The following is a 19,024-nucleotide window of genomic DNA, read 5'->3' as shown; positions in this document are numbered from 1 at the left end:
TACTTTTTGTTATACTGTTTGTTATACTGTTATACTGGTTGTTATACTATTATACTGTTTGTTATACTGTTTGTTATACTGATTGTTATACTGTTTGTTATACTGTTATACTGTTTTTTATACTGTTGTACTGTTTGTTATACTGTTTGTTATACTGTTTGTTGTACTGTTATACTGTTATACTGTTATACTGTTTGTTATATTGTTGTACTGTTATACTGTTATACTGTTTGTTATACTGTTATACTGTTATACTTACTGTTATACTGTTTGTTATACTGTTTGTTATACTGTTATACTGTTATACTGTTATACTTACTGTTATACTGTTTGTTATACTGTTTGTTATACTGTTATACTGTTATACTTACTGTTATACTGTTATACTGTTTGTTATATTGTTATACTGTTATACTTACTTTTATACTGTTATACTGTTATACTTACTGTTATACTGTTATACTGTTTGTTATAATGTTATACTGTTATACTGTTTGTTATACTTTTATACTGTTATACTGTTATACTGTTTGTTATACTGTTAGACTGTTTGTTATACTGTAATACTGTTATACTGTTTGTTATACTGTTATACTGTTATACTGTTTGTTATACTGTTACACTGTTATACTGTTATACTGTTATACTGTTTGTTATACTGTTATACTGTTTGTTATACTGTTATACTGTTATACTGTTTGTTATACTGTTTGTTATACTGTTATACTGTTATACTGTTATACTTACGGTTATACTGTTTGTTATACTGTTTGTTATACTGTTATACTGTTATACTTACTGTTATACTGTTATACTGTTTTTATACTGTTATACTGTTATACTTACTGTTATACTGTTATACTTACTGTTATACTGTTATACTGTTTGTTATACTGTTATACTGTTATACTGTTTGTTATACTGTTATACTGTTATACTGTTTGTTATACTGTTATACTGTTATACTGTTTGTTATGCTGTTATACTGTTTGTTATACTGTTATACCGCTATACTGTTATACTGTTTGTCATACTGTTTGTTATAATGTTATACTGTTTGTTATACTGTTATACTGTTTGTTATACTGTTTGTTATACTGTTTGTTATACTGTTATACTGTTTGTTATACTGTTTGTTATACTGTTATACTGTTATACTGTTATACTGTTTGTTATACTGTTATACTGTTATACTGTTATGCTCTTTGTTATACTGTTATACTGTTATACTTACTGTTATACAGTTTGTTATACTGTTTGTTATACTGTTATACTGTTATACTTACTGTTATACTGTTTGTTATACTGTTTGTTATACTGTTATACTGTTATACTAACTGTTATACTGTTATACTGTTATACTGTTTGTTATACTGTTATACTGTTATACTTACTGTTATACTGTTATACTGTTATACTTACTGTTATACTGTTATACTGTTATACTGTTTGTTATACTGTTATACTGTTATTCTGTTTATTATACTGTTATACTGTTATACTGTTTGTTATACTGTTATACTGTTTGTTATACTGTTTGTTATACTGTTATACTCTTTGTTATACTGTTTGTTATACTGTTTGTTATACTGTTATACTGTTTGTTTTACTGTTTGTTATACTGTTATAGTGTTTGTTATACTGTTATACTGTTTGTTATACTGTTTGTTATACTGTTATACTGTTTGTTATACTGTTTGTTATACTGTTATACTGTTTGTTATACTGTTTGTTATACTGTTTGTTATACTGTTATACTGTTTGTTATACTGTTTGTTATACTGTTATACTTACTGTTATACTGTTATACTGTTTGTTATACTGTTTGTTATACTGTTATACTGTTTGTTATACTGTTTGTTATACTGTTATACTGTTTGTTATACTGTTTGTTATACTGTTGTACTGTTTGTTATACTGTTTGTTATACTGATTGTTATACTGTTTGTTATACTGTTATACTGTTTTTTATGCTGTTATACTGTTTGTTATACTGTTTGTTATACTGTTATACTGTTATACTGTTATACTGTTATACTGTTTGTTATACTGTTATACTGTTATACTGTTATACTGTTTGTTATACTGTTATACTGTTATACTTACTGTTATACTGTTTGTTATACTGTTTGTTATACTGTTATACTGTTATACTGTTTGTTATACTGTTATACTGTTATACTGTTATACTGTTTGTTATACTGTTATACTGTTATACTTACTGTTATACTGTTTGTTATACTGTTTGTTATACTGTTATACTGTTATACTTACTGTTATACTGTTTGTTATACTGTTTGTTATACTGTTATACTGTTATACTTACTGTTATACTGTTATACAATTTGTTATACTGTTATACTGTTATACTTACTGTTATACTGTTATACTGTTATACTTACTGTTATACTGTTATACTTTTATACTGTTATACTGTTTGTTATAATGTTATACTGTTATACTGTTTGTTATACTGTTTTACTGTTAGACTGTTTGTTATACTGTTATACTGTTATACTGTTTGTTATACTGTTATACTGTTATACTGTTTGTTATACTGTTACGCTGTTATACTGTTATACTGTTATACTTTTTGTTATACTGTTATACTGTTATACTGTTTGTTATACTGTTATACTGTTATACTTACTGTTATACTGTTTGTTATACTGTTTCTTATACTGTTATACTGTTATACTTACTGTTATACTGTTATACAGTTTTTTATACTGTTATACTGTTATACTTACTGTTATACTGTTATAATGTTAAACTTACTGTTATACTGTTATACTGTTTGTTATACTGTTATACTGTTATACTGTTTGTTATACTGTTATACTGTTATACTGTTTGTTATACTGTTTGTTGTACTGTTTGTTATACTGTTATACTGTTTGTTATACTGTTTGTTATACTGTTATACTGTTATACTGTTATACTGTTTGTTATACTGTTATACTGTTATACTTACTGTTATACTGTTTGTTATACTGTTTGTTATTATGTTATACTGTTATACTTACTGTTATACTGTTTGTTATACTGTTTGTTATACTGTTATACTGTTATACTTACTGTTATACTGTTATACAATTTGTTATACTGTTATACTGTTATACTTACTGTTATACTGTTATACTGTTATACTTACTGATATACTGTTATACTTTTATACTGTTATACTGTTTGTTATAATGTTATACTGTTATACTCTTTGTTATACTGTTTTACTGTTATACTGTTTGTTATACTGTTATACTGTTAGACTGTTTGTTATACTGTTATACTGTTATACTGTTTGTTATACTGTTATACTGTTATACTGTTTGTTATACTGTTACACTGTTATACTGTTATACTGTTATACTTTTTGTTATACTGTTATACTGTTATACTGTTTGTTATACTGTTATACTGTTATACTGTTATACTTACTGTTATACTGTTTGTTATACTGTTTCTTATACTGTTATACTGTTATACTTACTGTTATACTGTTTTTTATACTGTTATACTGTTATACTTACTGTTATACTGTTATAATGTTAAACTTACTGTTATACTGTTATACTGTTTGTTATACTGTTATACTGTTATACTGTTTGTTATACTGTTATACTGTTATACTGTTTGTTATACTGTTTGTTGTACTGTTTGTTATACTGTTATACTGTTTGTTATACTGTTTGTTATACTGTTATACTGTTATACTGTTATACTGTTTGTTATACTGTTATACTGTTATTCTGTTATGCTCTTTGTTATACTGTTATACTGTTATACTTACTGTTATACTGTTATACTGTTTGTTATATTGTTATACTGTTATACTTACTTTTATACTGTTATACTGTTATACTTACTGTTATACTGTTATACTGTTTGTTATACTGTTTGTTATACTGTTATACTGTTATACTTACTGTTATACTGTTTGTTATACTGTTTGTTATACTGTTATACTGTTATACTTACTGTTATACTGTTATACTGTTTGTTATACTGTTATACTGTTATACTTACTGTTATACTGTTATACTGTTATACTTACTGTTATACTGTTATACTGTTTGTTATACTGTTATACTGTTATACTGTTTGTTATACTGTTATACTGTTTGTTATACTGTTATACTGTTATACTGTTTGTTATACTGTTATACTGTTTGTTATACTGTTATACTGCTATACTGTTATACTGTTTGTCATACTGTTTGTTATACTGTTATACTGTTTGTTATACTGTTATACTGTTTGTTATACTGTTTGTTATACTGTTTGTTATACTGTTATACTGTTTGTTATACTGTTTGTTATACTGTTATACTGTTATACTGTTTGTTATACTGTAATACTGTTATACTGTTATGCTCTTTGTTATACTGTTATACTGTTATACTTACTGTTATACAGTTTGTTATACTGTTTGTTATACTGTTATACTGTTATACTAACTGTTATACTGTTATACTGTTATACTGTTTGTTATACTGTTATACTGTTATACTTACTGTTATACTGTTATACTTACTGTTATACTGTTATACTGTTATACTGTTTGTTATACTGTTATACTGTTATTCTGTTTATTATACTGTTATACTGTTATACTGTTTGTTATACTGTTATACTGTTTGTTATACTGTTTGTTATACTGTTATACTCTTTGTTATACTGTTTGTTATACTGTTTGTTATACTGTTATACTGTTTGTTATACTGTTTGTTATACTGTTATACTGTTTGTTATACTGTTATACTGTTTGTTATACTGTTTGTTATACTGTTATACTGTTTGTTATACTGTTTGTTATACTTACGGTTATACTGTTATACAGTTTGTTATACTGTTTGTTATACTGTTATACTTACTGTTATACTGTTGTACTGTTTGTTATACTGTTTGTTATACTGTTATACTGTTTGTTATACTGTTTGTTATACTGTTATACTGTTTGTTATACTGTTTGTTATACTGTTGTACTGTTTGTTATACTGTTTGTTATACTGATTGTTATACTGTTTGTTATACTGTTATACTGTTTTTTATGCTGTTATACTGTTTGTTATACTGTTTGTTATACTGTTATACTGTTATACTGTTATACTGTTTGTTATACTGTTATACTGTTATACTGTTTGTTATACTGTTATACTGTTATACTTACTGTTATACTGTTTGTTATACTGTTTGTTATACTGTTATACTGTTATACTGTTTGTTATACTGTTATACTGTTATACTGTTTGTTATACTGTTATACTGTTATACTTACTGTTATACTGTTTGTTATACTGTTTGTTATACTGTTATACTGTTATACTGTTATACTTACTGTTATACTGTTTGTTATACTGTTTGTTATACTGTTATACTGTTATACTTACTGTTATACTGTTATACAATTTGTTATACTGTTATACTGTTATACTTACTGTTATACTGTTATACTGTTATACTTACTGTTATACTGTTATACTGTTATACTGTTATACTGTTTGTTATAATGTTATACTGTTATACTGTTTGTTATACTGTTTTACTGTTATACTGTTATACTGTTTGTTATACTGTTATACTGTTAGACTGTTTGTTATACTGTTATACTGTTATACTGTTTGTTATACTGTTATACTGTTATACTGTTTGTTATACTGTTACACTGTTATACTGTTATACTGTTATACTTTTTGTTATACTGTTATACTGTTATACTGTTTGTTATACTGTTATACTGTTATACTGTTATACTTACTGTTATACTGTTTGTTATACTGTTTCTTATACTGTTATACTGTTATACTTACTGTTATACTGTTATACTGTTTTTTATACTGTTATACTGTTATACTTTCTGTTATACTGTTATAATGTTAAACTTACTGTTATACTGTTATACTGTTTGTTATACTGTTATACTGTAATACTGTTTGTTATACTGTTATACTGTTATACTGTTTGTTATACTGTTTGTTGTACTGTTTGTTATACTGTTATACTGTTTGTTATACTGTTTGTTATACTGTTATACTGTTATACTGTTATACTGTTTGTTATACTGTTATACTGTTATACTGTTATGCTCTTTGTTATACTGTTATACTGTTATACTTACTGTTATACTGTTATACTGTTTGTTATATTGTTATACTGTTATACTTACTTTTATACTGTTATACTGTTATACTTACTGTTATACTGTTATACTGTTTGTTATACTGTTTGTTATACTGTTATACTCTTTGTTATACTGTTTGTTATACTGTTATACTGTTTGTTATACTGTTTGTTATACTGTTTGTTATACTGTTATACTGTTTGTTATACTGTTTGTTATACTGTTATACTGTTTGTTATACTGTTTGTTATACTGTTTGTTATACTGTTATACTGTTTGTTATACTGTTTGTTATACTGTTATACTGTTTGTTATACTGTTTGTTATACTTACTGTTATACTGTTATACTGTTTGTTATACTGTTTGTTATACTGTTATACTGTTTGTTATACTGTTTGTTATACTGTTATACTGTTTGTTATACTGTTTGTTATACTGTTATACTGTTTGTTATACTGTTTGTTATACTTACTGTTATACTGTTATACTGTTTGTTATACTGTTTGTTATACTTACGGTTATACTGTTATACTGTTTGTTATACTGTTTGTTATACTGTTATACTGTTTGTTATACTGTTTGTTATAGTGTTATACTGTTTGTTATACTGTTTGTTATACTGTTGTACTGTTTGTTATACTGTTTGTTATACTGTTATACTGTTTGTTATACTGTTTGTTATACTTACTGTTATACTGTTATACTGTTTGTTATACTGTTTGTTATACTGTTATACTGTTTGTTATACTGTTTGTTATACTTACTGTTATACTGTTATACTGTTTGTTATACTGTTTGTTATACTTACTGTTATACTGTTATACTGTTTGTTATACTGTTTGTTATAATTACTGTTATACTGTTATACTGTTTGTTATACTGTTTGTTATACTGTTTGTTATACTGTTATACTGTTAGTTATACTGTTTGTTATATTGTTATACTGTTATACTGTTATACTGTTTGTTATACTGTTATACTGTTAGACTGTTTGTTATCCTGTTATACTGTTTGTTATACTGTTTGTTATACTGTTTGTTATACTGTTATACTGTTTGTTATACTGTTTGTTATGCTGTTATACTTTTTGTTATACTGTTTGTTATACTGTTTGTTATACTGTTATACTGGTTGTTATACTATTATACTGTTTGTTATACTGTTTGTTATACTGATTGTTATACTGTTTGTTATACTGTTATACTGTTTTTTATACTGTTGTACTGTTTGTTATACTGTTTGTTATACTGTTTGTTATACTGTTTGTTATATTGTTGTACTGTTATACTGTTATACTGTTTTTTATACTGTTATACTGTTATACTTACTGTTATACTGTTTGTTATACTGTTTGTTATACTGTTATACTGTTATACTGTTATACTTACTGTTATACTGTTTGTTATACTGTTTGTTATACTGTTATACTGTTATACTTACTGTTATACTGTTATACTGTTTGTTATATTGTTATACTGTTATACTTACTTTTATACTGTTATACTGTTATACTTACTGTTATACTGTTATACTGTTTGTTATAATGTTATACTGTTATACTGTTTGTTATACTTTTATACTGTTATACTGTTATACTGTTTGTTATACTGTTAGACTGTTTGTTATACTGTAATACTGTTATACTGTTTGTTATACTGTTATACTGTTATACTGTTTGTTATACTGTTACACTGTTATACTGTTATACTGTTATACTGTTTGTTATACTGTTATACTGTTTGTTATACTGTTATACTGTTATACTGTTTGTTATACTGTTTGTTATACTGTTATACTGTTATACTGTTATACTTACTGTTATACTGTTTGTTATACTGTTTGTTATACTGTTATACTGTTATACTTACTGTTATACTGTTATACTGTTTGTTATACTTTTATACTGTTATACTTACTGTTATACTGTTATACTGTTATACTTACTGTTATACTGTTATACTGTTGGTTATACTGTTATACTGTTATACTGATTGTTATACTGTTATACTGTTATACTGTTTGTTATACTGTTATACTGTTATACTGTTTGTTATACTGTTATACTGTTTGTTATACTGTTATACTGCTATACTTTTATACTGTTTGTCATACTGTTTGTTATACTGTTATACTGTTTGTTATACTGTTATACTGTTTGTTATACTGTTTGTTATACTGTTTGTTATACTGTTATACTGTTTGTTATACTGTTTGTTATACTGTTATACTGTTATACTGTTATACTGTTTGTTATACTGTTATACTGTTATACTGTTATGCTCTTTGTTATACTGTTATACTGTTATACTTAATGTTATACAGTTTGTTATACTGTTTGTTATACTGTTATACTGTTATACTTACTGTTATACTGTTTGTTATACTGTTTGTTATACTGTTATACTGTTATACTAACTGTTATACTGTTATACTGTTTGTTATACTGTTATACTGTTATACTTACTGTTATACTGTTATACTGTTATACTTACTGTTATACTGTTATACTGTTATACTGTTTGTTATACTGTTATACTGTTATTCTGTTTATTATACTGTTATACTGTTATACTGTTTGTTATACTGTTATACTGTTTGTTATACTGTTTGTTATACTGTTATACTCTTTGTTATACTGTTTGTTATACTGTTTGTTATACTGTTATACTGTTTGTTATACTGTTTGTTATACTGTTATACTGTTTGTTATACTGTTATACTGTTTGTTATACTGTTTGTTATACTGTTATACTGTTTGTTATACTGTTTGTTATACTGTTATACTGTTTGATATACTGTTTGTTATACTTACTGTTATACTGTTATACAGTTTGTTATACTGTTTGTTATACTGTTATACTTACTGTTATACTGTTTGTTATACTGTTTGTTATACTGTTATACTGTTTGTTATACTGTTTGTTATACTGTTATACTGTTTGTTATACTGTTTGTTTTACTGTTGTACTGTTTGTTATACTGTTTGTTATACTGATTGTTATACTGTTTGTTATACTGTTATACTGTTTTTTATGCTGTTATACTGTTTGTTATACTGTTTGTTATACTGTTATACTGTTATACTGTTATACTGTTTGTTATACTGTTATACTGTTATACTGTTATACTGTTTGTTATACTGTTATACTGTTATACTTACTGTTATACTGTTTGTTATACTGTTTGTTATACTGTTATACTGTTATACTGTTTGTTATACTGTTATACTGTTATACTGTTATAATGTTTGTTATACTGTTATACTGTTATACTTACTGTTATACTGTTTGTTATACTGTTTGTTATACTGTTATACTGTTATACTGTTATACTTACTGTTATACTGTTTGTTATACTGTTTGTTATACTGTTATACTGTTATACTTACTGTTATACTGTTATACAATTTGTTATACTGTTATACTGTTATACTTACTGTTATACTGTTATACTGTTATACTTACTGTTATACTGTTATACTGTTATACTGTTATACTGTTTGTTATAATGTTATACTGTTATACTGTTTGTTATACTGTTTTACTGTTATACTGTTATACTGTTTGTTATAGTTATACTGTTAGACTGTTTGTTATACTGTTATACTGTTATACTGTTTGTTATACTGTTATACTGTTATACTGTTTGTTATACTGTTACACTGTTATACTGTTATACTGTTATACTTTTTGTTATACTGTTATACTGTTATACTGTTTGTTATACTGTTATACTGTTATACTGTTATACTTACTGTTATACTGTTTGTTATACTGTTTCTTATACTGTTATACTGTTATACTTACTGTTATACTGTTATACTGTTTTTTATACTGTTATACTGTTATACTTTCTGTTATACTGTTATAATGTTAAACTTACTGTTATACTGTTATACTGTTTGTTATACTGTTATACTGTTATACTGTTTGTTATACTGTTATACTGTTATACTGTTTGTTATACTGTTTGTTGTACTGTTTGTTATACTGTTATACTGTTTGTTATACTGTTTGTTATACTGTTATACTGTTATACTGTTATACTGTTTGTTATACTGTTATACTGTTATACTGTTATGCTCTTTGTTATACTGTTATACTGTTATACTTACTGTTATACTGTTATACTGTTTGTTATATTGTTATACTGTTATACTTACTTTTATACTGTTATACTGTTATACTTACTGTTATACTGTTATACTGTTTGTTATACTGTTTGTTATACTGTTATACTCTTTGTTATACTGTTTGTTATACTGTTATACTGTTTGTTATACTGTTTGTTATACTGTTTGTTATACTGTTATACTGTTTGTTATACTGTTTGTTATACTGTTATACTGTTTGTTATACTGTTTGTTATACTGTTTGTTATACTGTTATACTGTTTGTTATACTGTTTGTTATACTGTTATACTGTTTGTTATACTGTTTGTTATACTTACTGTTATACTGTTATACTGTTTGTTATACTGTTTGTTATACTGTTATACTGTTTGTTATACTGTTTGTTATACTGTTATATTGTTTGTTATACTGTTTGTTATACTGTTATACTGTTTGTTATACTGTTTGTTATACTTACTGTTATACTGTTATACTGTTTGTTATACTGTTTGTTATACTTACGGTTATACTGTTATACTGTTTGTTATACTGTTTGTTATACTGTTATACTGTTTGTTATACTGTTTGTTATAGTGTTATACTGTTTGTTATACTGTTTGTTATACTGTTGTACTGTTTGTTATACTGTTTGTTATACTGTTATACTGTTTGTTATACTGTTTGTTATACTTACTGTTATACTGTTATACTGTTTGTTATACTGTTTGTTATACTGTTATACTGTTTGTTATACTGTTTGTTATACTTACTGTTATACTGTTATACTGTTTGTTATACTTACTGTTATACTGTTATACTGTTTGTTATACTGTTTGTTATAATTACTGTTATACTGTTATACTGTTTGTTATACTGTTTGTTATACTGTTTGTTATACTGTTATACTGTTAGTTATACTGTTTGTTATATTGTTATACTGTTATACTGTTATACTGTTTGTTATACTGTTATACTGTTAGACTGTTTGTTATCCTGTTATACTGTTTGTTATACTGTTTGTTATACTGTTTGTTATACTGTTATAGTGTTTGTTATACTGTTTGTTATGCTGTTATACTTTTTGTTATACTGTTTGTTATACTGTTTGTTATACTGTTATACTGTTTGTTATACTGTTTGTTATACTGTTATACTGTTTGTTATACTGTTTGTTATACTGTTATACTGTTTGTTATACTGTTTGTTATACTGTTATACTGTTTGTTATACTGTTATACTGTTTGTTATACTGTTTGTTATACTGTTATACTGTTTGTTATACTGTTTGTTATACTGTTATACTGTTTGATATACTGTTTGTTATACTTACTGTTATACTGTTATACAGTTTGTTATACTGTTTGTTATACTGTTATACTTACTGTTATACTGTTATACTGTTTGTTATACTGTTTGTTATACTGTTATACTGTTTGTTATACTGTTTGTTATACTGTTATACTGTTTGTTATACTGTTTGTTTTACTGTTGTACTGTTTGTTATACTGTTTGTTATACTGATTGTTATACTGTTTGTTATACTGTTATACTGTTTGATATACTGTTTGTTATACTTACTGTTATACTGTTATACAGTTTGTTATACTGTTTGTTATACTGTTATACTTACTGTTATACTGTTATACAGTTTGTTATACTGTTTGTTATACTGTTATACTTACTGTTATACTGTTATACTGTTTGTTATACTGTTATACTGTTTGATATACTGTTTGTTATACTTACTGTTATACTGTTATACAGTTTGTTATACTGTTTGTTATACTGTTATACTTACTGTTATACTGTTATACTGTTTGTTATACTGTTTGTTTTACTGTTGTACTGTTTGTTATACTGTTTGTTATACTGATTGTTATACTGTTTGTTATACTGTTATACTGTTTGATATACTGTTTGTTATACTTACTGTTATACTGTTATACAGTTTGTTATACTGTTTGTTATACTGTTATACTTACTGTTATACTGTTATACTGTTTGTTATACTGTTTGTTATACTGTTATACTGTTTGTTATACTGTTTGTTATACTGTTATACTGTTTGTTATACTGTTTGTTTTACTGTTGTACTGTTTGTTATACTGTTTGTTATACTGATTGTTATACTGTTTGTTATACTGTTATACTGTTTTTTATGCTGTTATACTGTTTGTTATACTGTTTGTTATACTGTTATACTGTTATACTGTTTGTTATACTGTTATACTGTTATACTGTTTGTTATACTGTTATACTGTTATACTTACTGTTATACTGTTTGTTATACTGTTTGTTATACTGTTATACTGTTATACTGTTTGTTATACTGTTATACTGTTATACTGTTATAATGTTTGTTATACTGTTATACTGTTATACTTACTGTTATACTGTTTGTTATACTGTTTGTTATACTGTTATACTGTTATACTGTTATACTTACTGTTATACTGTTTGTTATACTGTTTGTTATACTGTTATACTGTTATACTTACTGCTATACTGTTATACAATTTGTTATACTGTTATACTGTTATACTTACTGTTATACTGTTATACTGTTATACTTACTGTTATACTGTTATACTGTTATACTGTTATACTGTTTGTTATAATGTTATACTGTTATACTGTTTGTTATACTGTTTTACTGTTATACTGTTATACTGTTTGTTATACTGTTATACTGTTAGACTGTTTGTTATACTGTTATACTGTTATACTGTTTGTTATACTGTTATACTGTTTGTTATACTGTTATACTGTTTGTTATACTGTTTGTTATACTGTTATACTGTTATACTGTTATACTGTTTGTTATACTGTTATACTGTTATACTGTTATGCTCTTTGTTATACTGTTATACTGTTATACTGTTATACTGTTTGTTATAATGTTATACTGTTATACTGTTTGTTATACTGTTTTACTGTTATACTGTTATACTGTTTGTTATACTGTTATACTGTTAGACTGTTTGTTATACTGTTATACTGTTATACTGTTTGTTATACTGTTATACTGTTTGTTATACTGTTATACTGTTTGTTATACTGTTTGTTATACTGTTATACTGTTATACTGTTATACTGTTTGTTATATTGTTATACTGTTATACTTACTTTTATACTGTTATACTGTTATACTTACTGTTATACTGTTATACTGTTTGTTATACTGTTTGTTATACTGTTATACTCTTTGTTATACTGTTTGTTATACTGTTATACTGTTTGTTATACTGTTTGTTATACTGTTTGTTATACTGTTATACTGTTTGTTATACTGTTTGTTATACTGTTATACTGTTTGTTATACTGTTTGTTATACTGTTTGTTATACTGTTATACTGTTTGTTATACTGTTTGTTATACTGTTATACTGTTTGTTATACTGTTTGTTATACTTACTGTTATACTGTTATACTGTTTGTTATACTGTTTGTTATACTGTTATACTGTTTGTTATACTGTTTGTTATACTGTTATACTGTTTGTTATACTGTTTGTTATACTGTTATACTGTTTGTTATACTGTTTGTTATACTTACTGTTATACTGTTATACTGTTTGTTATACTGTTTGTTATACTGTTTGTTATACTGTTATAGTGTTTGTTATACTGTTTGTTATGCTGTTATACTTTTTGTTATACTGTTTGTTATACTGTTTGTTATACTGTTATACTGTTTGTTATACTGTTTGTTATACTGTTATACTGTTTGTTATACTGTTTGTTATACTGTTATACTGTTTGTTATACTGTTTGTTATACTGTTATACTGTTTGTTATACTGTTATACTGTTTGTTATACTGTTTGTTATACTGTTATACTGTTTGTTATACTGTTTGTTATACTGTTATACTGTTTGATATACTGTTTGTTATACTTACTGTTATACTGTTATACAGTTTGTTATACTGTTTGTTATACTGTTATACTTACTGTTATACTGTTATACTGTTTGTTATACTGTTTGTTATACTGTTATACTGTTTGTTATACTGTTTGTTATACTGTTATACTGTTTGTTATACTGTTTGTTTTACTGTTGTACTGTTTGTTATACTGTTTGTTATACTGATTGTTATACTGTTTGTTATACTGTTATACTGTTTGATATACTGTTTGTTATACTTACTGTTATACTGTTATACAGTTTGTTATACTGTTTGTTATACTGTTATACTTACTGTTATACTGTTATACAGTTTGTTATACTGTTTGTTATACTGTTATACTTACTGTTATACTGTTATACTGTTTGTTATACTGTTATACTGTTTGATATACTGTTTGTTATACTTACTGTTATACTGTTATACAGTTTGTTATACTGTTTGTTATACTGTTATACTTACTGTTATACTGTTATACTGTTTGTTATACTGTTTGTTTTACTGTTGTACTGTTTGTTATACTGTTTGTTATACTGATTGTTATACTGTTTGTTATACTGTTATACTGTTTGATATACTGTTTGTTATACTTACTGTTATACTGTTATACAGTTTGTTATACTGTTTGTTATACTGTTATACTTACTGTTATACTGTTATACTGTTTGTTATACTGTTTGTTATACTGTTATACTGTTTGTTATACTGTTTGTTATACTGTTATACTGTTTGTTATACTGTTTGTTTTACTGTTGTACTGTTTGTTATACTGTTTGTTATACTGATTGTTATACTGTTTGTTATACTGTTATACTGTTTTTTATGCTGTTATACTGTTTGTTATACTGTTTGTTATACTGTTATACTGTTATACTGTTTGTTATACTGTTATACTGTTATACTGTTATACTGTTTGTTATACTGTTATACTGTTATACTTACTGTTATACTGTTTGTTATACTGTTTGTTATACTGTTATACTGTTATACTGTTTGTTATACTGTTATACTGTTATACTGTTATAATGTTTGTTATACTGTTATACTGTTATACTTACTGTTATACTGTTTCTTATACTGTTTGTTATACTGTTATACTGTTATACTGTTATACTTACTGTTATACTGTTTGTTATACTGTTTGTTATACTGTTATACTGTTATACTTACTGCTATACTGTTATACAATTTGTTATACTGTTATACTGTTATACTTACTGTTATACTGTTATACTGTTATACTTACTGTTATACTGTTATACTGTTATACTGTTATACTGTTTGTTATAATGTTATACTGTTATACTGTTTGTTATACTGTTTTACTGTTATACTGTTATACTGTTTGTTATACTGTTATACTGTTAGACTGTTTGTTATACTGTTATACTGTTATACTGTTTGTTATACTGTTATACTGTTTGTTATACTGTTATACTGTTTGTTATACTGTTTGTTATACTGTTATACTGTTATACTGTTATACTGTTTGTTATACTGTTATACTGTTATACTGTTATGCTCTTTGTTATACTGTTATACTGTTATACTTACTGTTATACTGTTATACTGTTTGTTATATTGTTATACTGTTATACTTACTTTTATACTGTTATACTGTTATACTTACTGTTATACTGTTATACTGTTTGTTATACTGTTTGTTATACTGTTATACTCTTTGTTATACTGTTTGTTATACTGTTATACTGTTTGTTATACTGTTTGTTATACTGTTTGTTATACTGTTATACTGTTTGTTATACTGTTTGTTATACTGTTATACTGTTTGTTATACTGTTTGTTATACTGTTTGTTATACTGTTATACTGTTTGTTATACTGTTTGTTATACTGTTATACTGTTTGTTATACTGTTTGTTATACTTACTGTTATACTGTTATACTGTTTGTTATACTGTTTGTTATACTGTTATACTGTTTGTTATACTGTTTGTTATACTGTTATAATGTTTGTTATACTGTTTGTTATACTGTTATACTGTTTGTTATACTGTTTGTTATACTTACTGTTATACTGTTATACTGTTTGTTATACTGTTTGTTATACTTACGGTTATACTGTTATACTGTTTGTTATACTGTTTGTTATACTGTTATACTGTTTGTTATACTGTTTGTTATAGTGTTATACTGTTTGTTATACTGTTTGTTATACTGTTGTACTGTTTGTTATACTGTTTGTTATACTGTTATACTGTTTGTTATACTGTTTGTTATACTTACTGTTATACTGTTATACTGTTTGTTATACTGTTTGTTATACTGTTATACTGTTTGTTATACTGTTTGTTATACTTACTGTTATACTGTTATACTGTTTGTTATACTGTTTGTTATACTTACTGTTATACTGTTATACTGTTTGTTATACTGTTTGTTATAATTACTTTTATACTGTTATACTGTTTGTTATACTGTTTGTTATACTGTTTGTTATACTGTTATACTGTTAGTTATACTGTTTGTTATATTGTTATACTGTTATACTGTTATACTGTTTGTTATACTGTTATACTGTTAGACTGTTTGTTATCCTGTTATACTGTTTGTTATACTGTTTGTTATACTGTTTGTTATACTGTTATACTGTTTGTTATACTGTTTGTTATGCTGTTATACTTTTTGTTATACTGTTTGTTATACTGTTTGTTATACTGTTATACTGGTTGTTATACTATTATACTGTTTGTTATACTGTTTGTTATACTGATTGTTATACTGTTTGTTATACTGTTATACTGTTTTTTATACTGTTGTACTGTTTGTTATACTGTTTGTTATACTGTTTGTTATACTGTTTGTTATATTGTTGTACTGTTATACTGTTATACTGTTTTTTATACTGTTATACTGTTATACTTACTGTTATACTGTTTGTTATACTGTTTGTTATACTGTTATACTGTTATACTGTTATACTTACTGTTATACTGTTTGTTATAATGTTTGTTATACTGTTATACTGTTATACTTACTGTTATACTGTTATACTGTTTGTTATATTGTTATACTGTTATACTTACTTTTATACTGTTATACTGTTATACTTACTGTTATACTGTTATACTGTTTGTTATAATGTTATACTGTTATACTGTTTGTTATACTTTTATACTGTTATACTGTTATACTGTTTGTTATACTGTTAGACTGTTTGTTATACTGTAATACTGTTATACTGTTTGTTATACTGTTATACTGTTATACTGTTTGTTATACTGTTATACTGTTATACTGTTTGTTATACTGTTACACTGTTATACTGTTATACTGTTATACTGTTTGTTATACTGTTATACTGTTTGTTATACTGTTATACTGTTATACTGTTTGTTATACTGTTTGTTATACTGTTATACTGTTATACTCTTATACTTACTGTTATACTGTTTGTTATACTGTTTGTTATACTGTTATACTGTTATACTTACTGTTATACTGTTATACTGTTTGTTATACTTTTATACTGTTATACTTACTGTTATACTGTTATACTGTTATACTTACTGTTATACTGTTATACTGTTGGTTATACTGTTATACTGTTATACTGATTGTTATACTGTTATACTGTTATACTGTTTGTTATACTGTTATACTGTTATACTGTTTGTTATACTGTTATACTGTTTGTTATACTGTTATACTGCTATACTTTTATACTGTTTGTCATACTGTTTGTTATACTGTTATACTGTTTGTTATACTGTTATACTGTTTGTTATACTGTTTGTTATACTGTTTGTTATACTGTTATACTGTTTGTTATACTGTTTGTTATACTGTTATACTGTTATACTGTTATACTGTTTGTTATACTGTTATACTGTTATACTGTTATGCTCTTTGTTATACTGTTATACTGTTATACTTAATGTTATACAGTTTGTTATACTGTTTGTTATACTGTTATACTGTTATACTTACTGTTATACTGTTTGTTATACTGTTTGTTATACTGTTATACTGTTATACTAACTGTTATACTGTTATACTGTTTGTTATACTGTTATACTGTTATACTTACTGTTATACTGTTATACTGTTATACTTACTGTTATACTGTTATACTGTTATACTGTTTGTTATACTGTTATACTGTTATTCTGTTTATTATACTGTTATACTGTTATACTGTTTGTTATACTGTTATACTGTTTGTTATACTGTTTGTTATACTGTTATACTCTTTGTTATACTGTTTGTTATACTGTTTGTTATACTGTTATACTGTTTGTTATACTGTTTGTTATACTGTTATACTGTTTGTTATACTGTTATACTGTTTGTTATACTGTTTGTTATACTGTTATACTGTTTGTTATACTGTTTGTTATACTGTTATACTGTTTGATATACTGTTTGTTATACTTACTGTTATACTGTTATACAGTTTGTTATACTGTTTGTTATACTGTTATACTTACTGTTATACTGTTTGTTATACTGTTTGTTATACTGTTATACTGTTTGTTATACTGTTTGTTATACTGTTATACTGTTTGTTATACTGTTTGTTTTACTGTTGTACTGTTTGTTATACTGTTTGTTATACTGATTGTTATACTGTTTGTTATACTGTTATACTGTTTTTTATGCTGTTATACTGTTTGTTATACTGTTTGTTATACTGTTATACTGTTATACTGTTATACTGTTTGTTATACTGTTATACTGTTATACTGTTATACTGTTTGTTATACTGTTATACTGTTATACTTACTGTTATACTGTTTGTTATACTGTTTGTTATACTGTTATACTGTTATACTGTTTGTTATACTGTTATACTGTTATACTGTTATAATGTTTGTTATACTGTTATACTGTTATACTGTTTGTTATACTGTTTGTTATACTGTT

Source organism: Carcharodon carcharias, chromosome 31 (assembly GCF_017639515.1).
Source record: "Carcharodon carcharias isolate sCarCar2 chromosome 31, sCarCar2.pri, whole genome shotgun sequence".
Taxonomy (NCBI): domain Eukaryota; kingdom Metazoa; phylum Chordata; class Chondrichthyes; order Lamniformes; family Lamnidae; genus Carcharodon; species Carcharodon carcharias.
The sequence above is the reverse complement of the archived record's forward strand: the minus strand, read 5'-3'. Positions refer to the sequence as shown.